General features: G+C 35.5%; 1 non-coding gene across 1 annotated transcript; it reads left to right on the forward strand.

The window, feature by feature from the left end:
- The first annotated feature begins 1559 nt into the window (after positions 1-1559).
- TRNAE-UUC (transfer RNA glutamic acid (anticodon UUC)) lies at positions 1560-1631 on the forward strand. Its single transcript has one exon. It is a non-coding gene; the product is annotated as a tRNA-Glu (tRNA).
- Positions 1632-16222: the final 14591 nt, after the last annotated feature.

Genomic DNA, 16222 nt, shown 5'->3' on the forward strand with positions numbered 1-16222 from the left:
TGTTGCTCGTTATGAACACATAATAATTCTTCAGCACTCACATAGTTGCGCCCTAAACTTTGGTGCAGGTAGAGCCTCTTATTAATCTTTTGACACACAAAAATTATTTACAAGAATTAAATCAGAGATCAAATATACCTATTTATGTGTATCAAATGACTAATTAAGGAACTCACATGCACCAATGTTTAGAACAATTGTGTGAATGGATGGTACAAGCTATACCAATTAAATAGTATTATAAATAAAAAATTTAATTCATTTTTTTACAATATAATTTTTTAAAAACGCAAATAGGCATGTAATAAATTCTGTATTTGTACTTGATATTAAGAGTGAGACCAAATTGAAAGTCCAAGAATAATAATCATAAAGAGTAATAAAGAGTATGTAGTGAATATTAAACCAAGACTATTTTTTTTTCTTATTCTCATTCCTTCTAAATTTCACAAATAATAAAATAATTTATTTTTAACTAAAAATTCACTAAAGCATATTTTTTCCTTCGTAAAAATCACTGTATTTTTTATTATTCATATAAAATCATATGATTGTAAAAATATATACTCTATCTTATTATTTTAATATTTTTTTACTGTAACTTAATCCAACATAAATAAATTTTTTGTATATTACTTAATCACCACAAATTGTTAAAAAATTGTAATAACTTTTTTCATAGTTTTCATCAAATGAAATTTTCTATGTTAACTTGTAATTCCTTTGACATCCTCAATCATGGGTTGTTTCACTCTTTACAAATTTTTTTAGAGACAAAAATAAATAAGTGTTTTAATATATAATTAATTTAATAATTAGGAGAAAAATAATAAAAATAAAATGAAGATAAAAAAGAAGAGGATGAAATAAAAAAGAGGACGATGTGGATGGAAGTTATATGTAGAATGAAAAAGTAACCGCAATATGAATAAAAAAAAGTTAACTAATAATTATATTTTTGACATTTTTTAAAATGATAGTTATATTAATTACTTATTACTCTTTATTGATAGGTTTAAAATGAAAAATTCAAAATTTGAACACTAAACTCCTTATATCCTCTTTATTTATTTACCAGTTTTAATTAAGATACAGAAATTTATTAATTTATATATTTAGTTATATTTTTGTAAGTATGGACTACAAAAACAAATTTATAATTTATTTTTTGTAGCTGCATCTATGAAAAAAGGTAAGAAATTTTGAATCTTCAATTTCACCGATGGTGCAAACAAAAATACATGTAACTGTTGTTGAGTAAAAATTGTATAGAGAATGACTTTTTAATTTTATGATAAATAACTTCACACGTTCTCTTTCATACATCCTTTTCACCCATAAATTATTTAAAGTAAAATAAAATAAATCTTCTAATCACACTTTTATATAAGTAGAAGCTATATTTTTATTTATATTAAATTTTAAAATATAAATGTGTGCAATAGCTATTAATATGAGATTTGTCAAAATTCAAGTTCTTTCATTTTATTTTGTGCGGAATTCGTAATAGTTCTTTTTCAGATTTTCTTAAAATTATAATGTGCCACAAGAACCAATTATCCGTTGTCGTCCAGCGGTTAGGATATCTGGCTTTCACCCAGGAGACCCGGGTTCGATTCCCGGCAACGGAATTTTATTTTTAATCTCATCCATTCAATGATTAGCTTGCACCTCATTCATTACTGATCTTGTCACACTCTTTTTTTATTCGGTTACCAATTTATTCATTTTGTCACCCTTTTTATGCATTCTGGTACCATTTCATTAAGTTGTACATGTATTTTGAACCGTGGCATTCAATTTAGTTGTACATCTGCTTTGAGCAATAGACTCTCCGTTACTGTTCTTTGATCATAATTAATGTCCTTCTTTCTGTAAATCGGTTGAGGGTACGTACTACATTGAGGTAGAAAAGAATTAAAACTCAAGTTACAAGTCGTAGATAGATTATAATAGAGGAAGAAATATATAGATTGGCTCCACGAAATTCAAAAAAAAAAAATCCTTGGTTCTACTGATAGATTAAACCTCCAACTTGTATATATCTAGTAATATCAAACCGTCACATTTACATCTTGGATTTAAAAGACATAGAATGATAAGAAGTTATGAAAAAGAAAAAGGCAATTAGAAGATGTCGATCCCATATATTATAGGTAATTAGGGAACCCAGAACCACCACATATTAAGAGTTTAAGACGTAAAAGGTTGAGTACAATTACATTTTGATTTATGACACTTGAAGAAGTCAACTATTAATCCTATGGAAAGATTATTTAGTTGTTTCAAGTCTGAGGCTAAGATAAGAAGTTGCATATATTGGATTGGATCTCCAATCTTGGATAGAAGGAATCAGGTTCCTCCCCTTGATGATGATATGAAAATAGAAAAAAAGAATACGCAACATATAAAAAACGCTATCTACACACGAAAATTAGTCGAGTTAACACTCAATTTGATTCTTGAACTTGCACCTAAATTTTAATTTAGTTTTTGAAGTTTTAATTAGTTTTTTTTTAATCCCCAAATTTTGTAAATGTGACTCACATTAGTCTTTGAAACAATTTTCAGCACAAAAATATTAGTAAAGCGTGAACATGGACAATCAAATGTCATGCTGAAACTTGTAAAATAACGCCATTCTAGTTTTAACGCTCAAATAACCCAAAAATAATGCGAGATCACTTGCTTTAGGAGAAAAAATTTCGAGAGCCAAAATAAAAACAACGAACGATTTATAGAGTCTAACGTGACATCTGGTTGTCTACGGCAGCATTCCGTTAGTGTTTGTGCGTCAAAAATTTCGTCAGGGACTAACATGAGTCACATTTGCAAAATTTGCAGACTAAATAGAGGCACTTGAAATTTCAGGGACTAAATTAAGTCATTAGATAACAATTTAGTCAAACATGTCGAATTATTTAATGACTCTTCGTTATCAACTTCACATAAAATTAACTGCACCTGAATTTTTACTACACATATTAGTTAGTTTATTTTTAATGTATATTTTATATTTTAATATATATTTTATAAAAATAACCAATTTGATGATTAACTTTTTGTGTAATCTTAATATAGTTCACAAAATATTGCATTGCCCAGACTAAAACAGAACGGCAAGACTAATATAGTTGTAATACTCTACTCTAGATATCCCCACAAGAAATAAATTCAATTATGGATGCTATTATTAATGTTTTTTTTTTTTTTTTTCTGGGATGATTCATAAATTGGCTTAATAAGCTTTTCGTCATTTTATAATACATTTGTTTATTCCTGTAATTTTTTTTTCTTTTGGTCTTGAAAAATTGTGGCTCATGTCTAGCAAAAGATAATGTTTTTCTTCTTCTTTTTTTTTTTTTTAAATTCCTGTTAGTAATATTGTTAGCTTTTAGAAGTTTATTTCTTGTTGGCTTTTAAATATTATATAAGATACAACGGTTATGCTTGTTAAAAATATAATAAGAGCATTTGGTAAAATTAGTTTTGAAATAAAAAAATGCTTAATTCACACATAAAATAAAATAAATTCTAAATCAATTATTATGTATTTATATATATTTTTTAATAAAATAATTAACCGCCACAATAATCAAATTTATAATAATAAAATAATTAATTTTTTTCATAAATACCAAAATATATATTCTTATATAATAGTTGATTTGTTGTTGAATTTTAGTATTGATGTAGTATGATTATTTAAAATCTAAATAACTATAATAAAAATAATTATTATAATGTGTAATTTGTTAAATATTTGATTAAAACAATTTAAAAACATTTATTAACTCATTATTTATCTTTTTCATATACTAATCACAAAGTATTAGCTTATGTTTTTAAAGTATATAAACACTTCTCCAATAAAACATTATCCAAAAGCCAGCAACCCGAACTCTAACATAAGTATGAAATCTTGTTCCAAGCTTCAGATTTGGTGATGAAAGAAGAATGCAGAAAGAGAGAGTTAAGAGATGAGATAAAGTTTGGAGAAAATAATAACTGAATTATTTTTTGAATGAAGAATCTTAACCACTGAATACAGAATAAACTTGGTATTTATATATATATATATATATATATCTAACTTCCTAACTTAATTCAGAAGCTTAACTAATCTTAACAAATTTGGAACTAATCAAATGCTTCATCTATCAACACTAATAACAGATTATAAGTTTATACTTTATATACATACACGATGTGTTAACAGACAAATTGTACATACCTAACTTAGCACAAAGGTCTAAAAAAGCGCTTGGTGGTAAGTGATTTAGTGAGCAAGTCTGTGACTTATTCTCATGATAAATCGGCAGCAACTTTAGCGAAACCATCTTGCACCTTTTTTCTCAACTTATGACAATCAATTTCTATATGTTTGCTTCTCTCATAGAACACTAGATTGGTTGTTGCTAAAGTCATGGCTCTATATTCTACTTCTGAAGAAGAGTGGTCATTGTTTGTTATTTTTTGCTCTTCCACAATATCAAAGAATGGTCAAGGTGAGTGTCAGAACATTTTTGTACCCAATCTGAATATGAGAATCCTCTAAGTGTAAAATCACACTCAATGTGAAATAGTAGGCCTTTTGATAGTGCTTATTTTAAGTACCTTAAAATATGTAGTGCTGCCTTGAAGTGCTCATTTGTTGCACAGTCCAAGAACTGGTCCAAGAATTGACAAAGCTTGCTAACAACAAAGTTTATATATGGTCTTATATTGGTGAGAAAAATTAATAATCTTCCAATGAGACATTTATACGACCTGGCATCATCCAAAGGAGTCCTAAAACTTTTGACAAGTACAAGGAGTAGTTTATAGGGGTGCTTGCTAGTTTAGCATCTACCAACCCATAGTCTTTTAATTGGTCAAGAGTATATTTTTTTGATAGAGAGCTATGCCCTGTTTACTTCTTGCCACTTCCATGCCTAAAAACAATTGAGGTCTCTCAAGTCTTTGATTTTAAATAAATAATCTAATTTCTTCTTAACAATCTGATTTCCTCCAAATTATCTCTTGCGAGGACTAAGTGATCTACGTATAGAATGCATGTGAACCTGGAATTACTGGACTTTGTGAACAATGAATGGTCTGCCTTTGAATGAACATAATCCGAATCAATGAGGACCACACAGAGCTTAAAGTTCCATTGTCAAGTTGTTTGCTTTAGGCCATAAAGAGAGCATTCAAGCTTGTAAACTGATCCTGGGGGCAACTTCATATAGACCTCTTCAAGTAAGTCTCCATGAAAATGTCTAGTTGATATAAGAACCATTGTTTGCTGGCTACACTAGCTAGTAGAACTCGTAGGGTTGTCATTTTAATCACAGGGGAGAATGTGTCAAAATAAATAATCATACCCTTGTGTTTGAGTAAAGCTTTTTGTGACTAGCCTTGCCTTTTGCAACTAAATTGACTCATCTGACTTATATTTTATCTTAAAAATGCATTTGCATTCGATTGCTTTCTTTTCCTTTGGCAATGCAATGATCTTCCATGTTTCACTATCTTCTAATGCCTTCAAGTATGATTTTATGGCATCTTTCCAGCAGTCATGAATGATGTTTTCTTTATAGGTAGTTGGATCTAAATTTGTTAATATTGTGATGGAAAATTTTTTTTGATTCTGAGAGAGTGAGTTGCAGTTGATGAAGTATGAGATGGGATACTTCTTTAGTGTTAGTGATTGGTCATGTGTGTCAAAAGAGGTGGTGTGCATACAATGATATAGTTGCTAAAATATGTAGGTCTGTGCCTTTCTCTTGACCTTCTAGGAGTAGCATTGTTACCAATAATAATTTGTGTATTAGTGTTATGTGTGTCACTGTTAAAAATATTTTAGATAACATATTATAAATAGATTTTGAATTTATTTATTTTAAAAAAAGACATAGGTTATTTATATTAGAATTATACAAAACTGTATTTTTTTTTATTTTTCGATTTGAATTAATGGCTACACTTTGTCTTTTCTTGTGGTTTTTTTGTTTGTAAATAATGAAAAAAAATAAATGAATGAGAATGAAAAACATATAAAAATGTTATATTAAATTTAAGGAATTTTTGACAATTAATATAAGAGATTAAGAAATGAAGAGTAGTAAGAGTCTTAATATGTATAAATTGTAGAATTTGAATATTTGTAACTGAAATTTTTTATAATTATTATTATTATGACACTTTTAATGTATGTTTATTGCATTTAATTAGTACTTGATGTTTCAATTGAATAATAATAGATAAGAATTGTTTGTTTTAATTTTTTTAAAAATATTTTACTAAATATTGATTGGTTGATTTTCATCTAGCCATTTTGGGTATTAACTCTTTCGGTTTGTCATTACCACTGCAAATCCTTCTACAACAAAGAGAATAAGACATGGTGAAAGAATGATAATCCATTCTAAGTAAATTGTGGAAGCAATACTGCACATGTGGAATAACAATTTGAAAAAGAGGAACACGTAAATGTAAATTGTGGAAGAAGTACTCCACATGTAAAATAACAATTTATAATTTGATGATTAAATATTACAATCGATAGTATATAAGGAGCAATGATTTTAAATGCACATTAATTTTAGTTGTGAGTGTTGGACAGAACCGTTTACAAAAGAGGAATACATAAACTTGTGCTACTTGCAATAAGTTCACAATTAAAATGTTATTATTTATAACAAATAAATAGGGCTATTGAAAATGATATTGAACAATGAGAAGAGTAAACGGCAAAGTTGAAAATCTTTAGGAAGATACCCGAGACAAATTTCCAAGGTTGGCGGCGCCGAATGGAGACGTTGGTCTGAGACCTAGAATCGAGCTCTGGAGAACCGTTTACAAAAGAGGAATATATAAACTTGTACTACTTGCAATGAGTTCACAATTAAATGTTATTGTTCATGCCCTGGGTCGAGCTGTACGACCCGGGCGGATCTACGACAAATTGACCGACCTGTTCAGATCAGGACTACCCGACCTCTTTATAAAAGGAGGTAGGCCAAATCACTATAGAGGCCCAAGAAGGCCCAGGAAAGAGGAACACGACCCAAATCTAAAGGCAGCCCGAAGCCTAGAGAGATAAAGGCGGTTCCCTTAAAGATAAGATAATTTCACTCAAAGATAAGATAAGATAAATATCTTATCTCCAAAAAAGGTTACTCCACGCTATTATAAATACAGTGGAGCACCCAGGTATAACTCATACTCTAATTCTACTAAAAACTTGCTTAATACCCTTGCTAATTTAAGCATCGGAGTCCCTTGCAGGTACCACCACCCTCCGGTGACAAAGGATCAGCACCATCATCAAGTACATCAAGTCGGACACATCAGCTCCGACCCGTACAGAAGATCTCATCCGAGATTGACCTACAGTTTCAGGTAACCCTCCGAGATCAACCTGGAAGTCATCCCATCATCATGGCAGACGACCTTAACAACAACCACGACTCTGATCTAGAGGACAGGACGCCGCACAACAACGCGAATGTCACACCAAAGGATACTCCTCAACAAAACAAGGATAAGAGCCCACCAAATGTAGAAATCCTAGAGGCACTTCAGGCTCAACAAGAATGTCTCAAACAACTCGAAAAAGAGGCCAAGTATCAACGAGAAGCTGAGAAAGACCTCAGAAGGGAAACTAGGCGACGCAAAGAGCTGGAAGACAAACTATTACAGCTTGAAGCAGATCTAAAAAAGACTACTCGATCCAATCACAAGGATAATCCCCACAAGGATCAAGACCCATTCACCAAAGAAATTATGAAAGCCAAAGTTCCAAAAGACTTTAAAGCCCCAGACATGACCCCGTACGACGGTACATCAGATCCAAGCCATCATCTCAGTAATTTCAGAAGCAGAATGTTTCTCACCGATGCCTCGGATGCAATCCGGTGCAAAGCCTTCCCAACTACCTTAACTAAAATAGTAATCAAGTGGTTCGACAGCCTACTGATGAGCGGATAATTTATACGCTTTTTGGCATTGTTTTTAGTATGTTTTAGTTAGTTTTTAGTATATTTTTATTAGTTTTTAGCTAAAATTCACTTTTCTGGAATTTACTATGAGTTTGTGTATTTTTCTATGATTTCAGGTATTTTCTGGCTGAAATTGAGGGACCTGAGCAAAAATCTAATTCAGAGACTGAAAAGGACTGCAGATGCTGTTGGATTCTGACCTCCCTGCACTCGAAGTAGATTTTCTAGAGCTACAGAAGCCCAATTGGTGCGCTCTCAATGGCGTTGGAAAGTAGACATCCTGGGCTTTTCAGCAATGTATAATAGTTCATACTTTGCCCGAGATTTGATGGCCCAAACCGGCGTTCCAAATCAGCTCAAAACTGCCCGGCGTTAAACGCCGGAACTGGCACAAGAATGGGAGTTAAACGCCCAAACTGACACAAAAGCCGGCGTTTAACTCCAAAAAGAGTCTCTACACGAAAATGCTTCAATACTCAGCCCAAGCACACACCAAGTGGGCCCGGAAGTGGATTTTTTTGTCATTTACTCATTTCTGTAAACCTTAGGCTACTAGTTCTTTATAAATAAGACCTTTTGCTATTGTATTTTCATCTTTGGATCTTAGATCATCTTTAGATATTTGAATCTTTTGATCCTTGATCATTGTGAGTCTTTTGATCATGTATTGGGAGGCTGGCCATTCGGCCATGCCTAGACCTTGTTCTTATGTATTTTCAACGGTGGAGTTTCTACACACCATAGATTAAGGTGTGGAGCTCTGCTGTACCTCGGGTATTAATGCAATTACTATTGTTCTTCTATTCAATTCAGCTTGTTCTTATTCCAAGATATTCATTCGCACTCAAGAACTTGATGAATGTGATGATTATGTGACGCTCATCATCATTCTCACTTATGAACGCGTGCCTGACAACCACTCCCGTTCTACAAGCAAACAAGGCTTGAATGTTTATCTCTTGGATTCTTTAATCAGAATCTTCGTGGTATAAGCTAGAATTGATGGTGGCATTCAAGAGAATCCGGAAGGTCTAAACCTTGTCTGTGGTATTCTGAGTAGGATTCAATGATTGAATGACTGTGACGAGCTTCAAACTCCTGAAGGCTGGGCGTTAGTGACAGATGCAAAAGAATCAATGGATTCTACTCCAACCTTATTGAGAATCGACAGATGATTAGCCGTGCCGTGACAGGGTGCGTTGAACATTTTCACTGAGAGGACGGGTGATGAGCGGATAATTTATACGCTTTTTGGCATTGTTTTTAGTATGTTTTTAGTATATTTTAAGTAGTTTTTATTATATTTTTATTAGTTTTTAGTTAAAATTCACTTTTCTGGACTTTACTATGAGTTTGTGTGTTTTTCTGTGATTTCAGGTATTTTCTGGCTGAAATTGAGGGTCCTGAGCAAAAATCTGATTCAGAGACTGAAAAGGACTGCAGATGCTGTTGGATTCTGACCTCGCTGCACTCGAAGTGGATTTTCTGGAGCTACAGAAGCCCAATTGGCGCGCTCTCAACGGTGTTGGAAAGTAGACATCCTGGTCTTTCCAGCAATGTATAATAGTCCATACTTTGCCCGAGATTTGATGGCCCAAACCGGCGTTGCAGATCAGCATCAGAATTTCCGACGTTTAACGCCGGAACTGGCATAAAAATTGGAGTTAAACGCCCAAACTGGCATAAAAGCTGGCGTTTAACTCCAGGAAGAGTCTCTACACGAAAATGCTTCAATGCTCAGCCCAAGCACACACCAAGTGGGCCCGGAAGTGGATTTTTCTGTCATATACTCAATTCTGTAAACCCTAGATTACTAGTTCACTATTAATAGGATCTTTTGACATTGTATCTCTACCTGATGACACCTTACACGTTTCTCATTGTATCTTCTACAGCATGAGTCTCTAAACCTCATGGTTGGGGGTGAGGAGCTCTGCTGTGTCTTGATGGATTAATGCAATTACTACTGTTTTTCATTCAATCATGCTTGCTTCCATTCTAAGATATCACTTGTTCTTAAACCTGATGAATGTGATGATCAGTGACACTCATCATTATTCTCAACTATGAACGTGTGCCTGACAACCACCTCCGTTCTACCTTAGATTGAGTAGATATCTCTTGGATTCTTTAATCGGAATCTTTGTGGTATAAGCTAGAATTGATGGCAGCATTCAAGAGAATCCGGAAGGTCTAAACCTTGTCTGTGGTATTCTGAGTAGGGTTCAAGGATTGAATGACTGTGACGAGCTTCAAACTCCTGAGGGCTGGGCGTTAGTGACAGACGCAAAAGAATCACTGGATTATATTCCGACCCGATTGAGAACCGACAGATGATTAGCCGTGCTGTGACAGAGCGCGTTGAACATTTTCACTGAGAGGATGGGAGGTAGCCATTGACAACGGTGAAACCCTACATACAGCTTACCATGGAAGGATCCTTGCGTGTTTGAAGAAGAAGACAGTAGGAAATCAGAGGTTCAGAAGACAGAGCATCTCCAAAACCTCAACCTATTCTCCATTACTGCAAAACAAGTACTTATTTAATGTTCTTTCGCTTTTCACAATCAATCCTGATAATTTTTGATATCCTGACTAAGAGTTACAAGATAACCATAGCTTGCTTCAAGCCGACAATCTCCGTGGGATCGACCCTTACTCACGTAAGGTATTACTTGGACGACCCAGTGCACTTGCTGGTTAGTTGTGCGGGATTGCGAAAGTGTGATTGCAATTTCGTGCACCAAGTATTTGGCGCCGTTGCCGGGGATTGTTCGAGTTTGGACAACTGACGGTTTATCTTGTTGCTTAGATTAGGACTGTTTTATTTTTGTTGGTTTAGAGTCTTTTATTTGATTTTGGTTTCATATTTTAAGTTTGGTGTCTTCCTTGTGTTTTCCTTTAAGTTTTCGAAAATTTGTGTTTGATTTTCTAAAAATTTTAAGTTTGGTGTCTTTTGTGCTTTTATTCACTTAAAAATTTTTCAAAAAATTTGTTCTTGGTGTTCATCTTGACCTTCAAAGTGTTCTTGGTGTTCATCTTGACATTCAAAGTTTTCTTGTTTGTTCTCTTTGTTTTGATCTAAAATTTTTAAGTTTAGTGTCGTCTTGTTATTTTTCTCTTTCCTCATTAAAATTTAAAAATAAAAAAATATCCTTTCCTTATTTTACTCACAATTTTCGAAATTTTGCATTAATTTAGTCAAAGATTTTCAAAATCATATCTTTTTTTTAGTCAAGTCAAAATTCTAATCTCAAAAATTGATCTTTTCAAGTCTTTTTCAAAAATCAAATCTTTTTAATTGCAATCATATTTTCAATCATATCCTTTTAATTGCTAATTCCAAAATCTTTTTAATTAACTAATTGATTTAGTTTTCAATTTGCTTTGATCTTATTTTCTTTCAGTTTTCGAAATTTTATTTATTTTCCATTTATTTTATTTTATTTTTTTTCCTTTCGGTCACTTTTAATAAAAAAATAAAATAAAAAAATAATATCCGCATCATCTTCCTTTCTCCATCATGGATCTAAGTGGAATTGAGCAGTCCAGAAGGACTCTGGGGTCATATGCTAACCCCATTACAGCTGCATATGGGAGTAGCATCTGTATACCTCCCATTAAAGCAAGCAGCTTTGAGCTAAATCCTCAACTCATTATCATGGTGCAGCAAAATTGCCAGTATTCCGATCTTCCACAGGAAGAACCTACTGAGTTTCTGGCACAATTCTTACAAATTGCTGACACAGTACGTGATAAAGAGGTGGATCAGGATGTCTACAGACTATTACTGTTTCCATTTGCTGTAAAAGATCAAGCTAAGAGGTGGTTGAATAACCAACCTACAGCAAGCATAAAGACATGGAAACAGTTATCAGACAAATTTCTGAATCAATTTTACCCTCCAAAAAGGATGACACAGCTAAGGCTGGACATCCAAGGCTTTAAACAAGAGGATAATGAATCCCTTTATAATGCCTGGGAGAGGTATAGAGGTATGCTAAGAAAATGCCCCTCTAAAATATTTTCAAAGTGGGTACAGTTAGACATCTTCTACTATGGGCTTATAGAAAAAGCTCAGATGTCTCTAGACCACTCAGTTGGTGGATCTATACATATGAGAATGACGATTGAAGAGGCTCAAGAGCTTATAGATACTGTTGCTAGAAATCAACATTTGTACTCTAGCAATGAGTTCCCTATAAAAGAAGAAGTTATGGCAGTAGCCACTGATCCTAATCCTCAAGAACAGATGGTTGAGCTTAATCAGCAATTACACCTGATGACAAAACAGTTAGCAGAATTTAAAGAGATGCTCCAAGAAACTAAAATTGCTAACAAGAACATAGAATCACAGTTGAATCAGGCAAAGCAGCAGCTATCTAAACAGATAACAGAAGAATGCCAAGCAGTTCAACTGAGGAGTGGGAAGACATTGAATAACACTGCTCAGAGTAACAAAAAGTCAATAAAGGAACAATTGACAGAGGATAGCCAAACCACTATCCAAAATCCCTCTGAGGACAGTAAGAGCCCAGAGAGGAATACTTTTGGCGTTCAAACGCCAGAAAAGGGGGGGAAAGCTGGCGTTAAACGCCCATTCCCTGCCCAGTTCTGGCGTTCAAACGCCAGAAAAGGGGGAAAAGTTAGCGTTAAACGACCATTTTCCACCCAATCCTGGCGTTCAAACGCCAAAGGGGAACCAGACACCTGAGAGTGCTGATAGTAACCCCTCTAAAAAGGCTTCTCCAACCACTTCTGTAAGGAATAAACCTGCAGCAACCAAGGTTGAAGAATATAAAGCCAAGATGCCTTATCCTCAGAAACTCCGCCAAGCGGAACATGATAAGCAATTTGCCCGCTTTGCAGACTATCTAAGGACTCTTGAAATAAAGATTCTGTTTGCAGAGGCACTTGAGCAAATACCTTCTTATGCAAAATTCATGAAGGAAATCTTAAGCCATAAGAAGGATTGGAGAGAAACTGAAAAAGTATTTCTCACTGAAGAATGCAGTGCAGTCATTCTGAAAAGCTTACCAGAAAAGCTTCAAGATCCAGGAAGCTTTATAATACCATGCACATTAGAAGGTGCTTGCACCAAGATAGCCCTGTGTGACCTTGGAGCAAGCATCAATCTAATACCTGCATCCACTATCAGAAAGCTTAGGTTGACTGAAGAAGTCAAACCAACCCGGATATGCCTCCAACTTGCTGATGGCTCCATTAAATATCCATCAGGCATAATTGAGGACATGATTGTCAAGGTTGGGCCATTTGCCTTTCCAACCGACTTTGTAGTGCTGGAAATGGAGGAGCACAAGAGTGCAACTCTCATTCTAGGAAGACCTTTCCTAGCAACTGGACGAACTCTCATTGATGTACAAAAAGGGGAAGTAACTCTGAGAGTCAATGAGGATGAGTTCAAGTTGAATGTTGTCAAAGCTATGCAGCATCCAGACACATCAAATGACTGCATGAGCGCTGATATTATTGACTCTTTGGTGGAGGAGGTCAATATGACTGAAAGTCTTGAATCAGAGCTAGAGGACATCTTTAAAGATGTTCAGCCTGATCTGGAGGAACTAAAGGAAATAAAAGAAATTCTGAAAATTCCTCAAGAAGAAGATAAGCCTCCTAAACCCGAGCTCAAGCCACTACCACCATCCCTGAAATATGCATTTTTGGGAGAAGGTGACACTTTTCCAGTGATCATAAGCTCTGCTTTGAATCCACAGGAAGAGGAAGCACTAATTCAAGTGCTAAGGACACACAAGACAGCTCTTGGGTGGTCCATAAGTGATCTTAAGGGCATTAGCCCAGCAAGATGCATGCACAAGATCCTATTGGAGGATGATGCTAAGCCAGTGGTTCAACCACAAAGGCGGCTAAATCCAGCCATGAAGGAGGTGGTGCAGAAAGAGGTCACTAAGTTACTAGAGGCTGGGATTATTTATCCTATTTCTGATAGCCCCTGGGTGAGCCCTGTCTACGTTGTCCCCAAGAAGGGAGGCATAACAGTGGTTCATAATGAAAAGAATGAACTAGTTCCTACAAGAACAGTTACATGGTGGCACATGTGTATTGACTACAGAAGGCTCAATACAGTCACCAGAAAGAATCATTTTCCTTTACCATTCATAGACCAGATGCTAGAGAGACTAGCAGGTCATGAATACTACTGCTTTTTGGACGGCTACTCAGGTTACAACCAAATTGTAGTAGATCCTTAAGACCAAGAGAAAATAGCGTTTACATGTCCTTTTGAAGTATTTGCCTACAGAAGGATGCCTTTTGGTCTGTGCAATGCACCTGCAACCTTTCAGAGGTGCATGCTCTCTATCTTCTCAGATATGGTAGAAAAATTTCTGGAAGTCTTCATGGATGACTTTTCAGTATTTGGAGACTCATTCAGCTCCTGCCTTAACCATCTAGCACTTGTTCTGAAAAGATGCCAAGAGACCAACCTAGTTTTAAACTGGGAAAAATGTCACTTTATGGTGACTGAAGGAATTGTCCTTGGGCATAAAAGTTCAAACAAAGGAATAGAGGTGGATCAAGCTAAAGTTGAAGTAATTGAAAAATTACCACCACCTACCAATGTTAAGGCAATCAGAAGCTTTCTGGGGCATGCAGGATTCTACAGAAGGTTTATAAAGGATTTTTCAAAAATTGCCAAACCTCTGAATAATCTGCTAGCTGCTGACACTCCATTTATTTTTGATAATGAGTGTCTGCAGGCATTTGAGACTCTGAAAGCTAAGCTGGTCACAGCACCAGTCATCTCTGCACCAGACTGGACATTACCATTTGAACTAATGTGTGATGCCAGTGACCATGCCATTGGTGCAGTATTAAGACAAAGGCATGGTAAGCTTCTGCACGTCATTTATTACGGCAGCCGTATTCTAAATGATGCACAGAAGAACTACACAACCACAGAAAAGGAGTTACTTGCAGTGGTTTATGCCATTGACAAGTTCAGATCTTATTTAGTAGGATCAAAAGTGATTGTGTACACTGACCATGCTGCTCTTAAATATCTACTCACAAAGCAGGATTCAAAACCCAGGCTCATAAGATGGGTATTGCTTCTGCAAGAGTTTGATATAGAAATAAGAGACAGAAAAGGGACAGAGAATCAAGTAGCTGATCACCTGTCCCGGATAGAACCAGTAGCAGGAGAATCCCTCCCTCCTACTGAGATCTCTGAAACTTTTCCGGATGAGCAATTATTTGCTATTCAGGAAGCTCCGTGGCTTGCAGACAGTGCAAACTATAAGACTCAAGGTTCTCCTTCTGTAACCATGGAAAGGAAGGATGAAGAGCTTCTCTCAAAACAGAGTCAAACAGAGCCCCCACAGTCAAACTCTAAGTTTGGTGTTGGGAGGCCACAACCAACTTCTAAATTTGGTGTTGAACCCCCACATTCAAACTCTAAGTTTGGTGTTGGGAGGTTCCAACATGGCTCTGAGTATCTGTGAGGCTCCATGAGAGCCCACTGTCAAGCTATTGACATTAAAGAAGCGCTTGTTGGGAGGCAACCCAATGTTATATTTATTATTTTCCTTTGTTATTTTATGTTTTCTATAGGTTGATGATCATGGGAAGTCACAAATTCAATTGAAAAAGCAGAAACAGAATGAAAAATAGAAATAAAAACAGCACACCCTGGAGGAAAACCTTGCTGGCGTTTAAACGCCAGTAAGGGCAGCAAATGGGCGTTTAACGCCCAGTCTGGCACCATTCTGGGCGTTTAACGCCAGAAAGGGGCACCAGACTGGCGTTAAACGTCAGAAATGGGCACCAGCCCGGCGTTTAACGCCAGGATTGGCAGTAGGAGCATTTTTGCTCGCCACTTGGTGCAGGGATGAATTATCCTTGACACCTCAGGATCTGTGGACCCCACAGGATCCCCACCTACCCCACCACTCTCTCTCTTCTTTCTTCTTTTGCTCGAGGACGAGCAAACCTTCTAAGTTTGGTGTGGTAAACGTGTTGCTTTTTGTTTCTCCATAACCATTTATGGCACCTAAGGCCGGAGAAACCTCTAGAAAGAGGAAAGGGAAGGCAAAAGCTTCCACCTCCGAGCCATGGGAGATGGAGAGATTCATCTCAAGGGATGCACTTTTCTCCACAAAACTATTGGGAGCAAATCAACACCTCCCTAGGAGAATTGAGTTCCAACATGGGACAACTAAGGGTGGAGCACCAAGAACATTCCATCCTCCTCCATGAAA

This window comes from Arachis stenosperma, chromosome 9 (assembly GCF_014773155.1).
Source record: "Arachis stenosperma cultivar V10309 chromosome 9, arast.V10309.gnm1.PFL2, whole genome shotgun sequence".
Lineage (NCBI taxonomy): Eukaryota > Viridiplantae > Streptophyta > Magnoliopsida > Fabales > Fabaceae > Arachis > Arachis stenosperma.